Source organism: Cebus imitator, unplaced genomic scaffold (assembly GCF_001604975.1).
Source record: "Cebus imitator isolate Cc_AM_T3 unplaced genomic scaffold, Cebus_imitator-1.0 Scaffold337, whole genome shotgun sequence".
Classification (NCBI taxonomy): Eukaryota; Metazoa; Chordata; class Mammalia; order Primates; family Cebidae; genus Cebus; species Cebus imitator.
In genome coordinates, this window is record NW_016107652.1 from 1,330,483 (window position 1) to 1,331,834 (window position 1,352).

Sequence of the window (1,352 nt, forward strand, 5' to 3'; positions counted from 1 at the left end):
CTCCATTTCCTGAAATTTATCCATTTTTCTCTCTTGTCAACTTTGATCTTTATTTCCGTTTTTTCATCCTGTAGTCTGCTCCTGAACAACTACAATGATTGAGTGTTTTTGAACATTAGCACTTTTCCTTGGTAATGGATTTAAATACAGCTTTGAATTTAATTAGTGTCTATCCTCTTTGGGCAACAAATTTATCTAAATGTACCTGGAGATTCCAGCAACAGGACCATACTTCAGCCAGTATGTCTAATTCTGCTCACCTCTTTTCCCTATGGCTATAGGGAAAACAGAGAGTGGGGGACCAGCCAGGAGATAAAGAGAGTAGCCAGGGCTAAAATATGAATATATTGAAATTTCTTCCACAGAAGGAATAATTGACATTTTGAGTTAGACACCACCATTTTTTGTTTAATTGTGTCTCCTGAAAATAAAAATTCAAACTTCTAATCCTATCACCTGGAAATGTGATCTTATTTGGAAATAGGGTCTTTGAAGAGATAATTAAGATAGGCTCATATTTGTTTAGGGTGGGTCCTAATCTGATGATTGCTATCTTTGTAAAAAGAGGGAAATTTGTCCTCCATTTGGCAGCACATATACTAGGAAAGACAAGGAAATTTAGACACAGGCACACAGGTGAGGATAGGCAAAGATGGAGGCAGAAATTAGAATGATGTATCCATAAGAGAAGGAATTACATAGTTTGTTGGCAATCACCAAAAGCAAGAAAGAGACCAGGAAAGATTCTTCCTCTTGTGCCTTAAAGGAGAGCACAGCCCTGTCGACAACTTGATTTTAGACTTCTAGACTCCCAAACTGAGAGAATAAATGTGTTAAGTCACTAGTTTGTACTATTTTGTTACAGCATCCCTTAAAAACTAATACAGCTATAGTAGCATTTGTAATATTTCAAAACTTTCCACATATTTGGGATACATTTTCCTGAAGTATTTTGTAAGATCATTGTAAGGAGATGTGCAGTGCTTTTGACATCCTCCTTCTCATTATGTCTCATTTAATGGAATATGTGTTTTCATTTATTAATTTATTTTAACTTCTAGCCATATACACTGCTTTCAAAATTGGGTGTTGTAATTTTAATATCTTAGGGAATTTTCACCAGGGTCAAGAGATTATATGCATGATCTAAGTAACACATTTATGACTGCTATTATAATCATATATTGTGAATGAAATAAAGTGGCCTTGAAATAGCTATCTCTCCTCCCTAGACTTTGCAATGTAATGTAGAAGGATAACACAGTGTTCAATTTCTGAAAAAAAAGAGACAGATTGATGCTAGTTATAGATAAATTATAAGGTGATTGTTTCTACAGAATAACATCAAATGT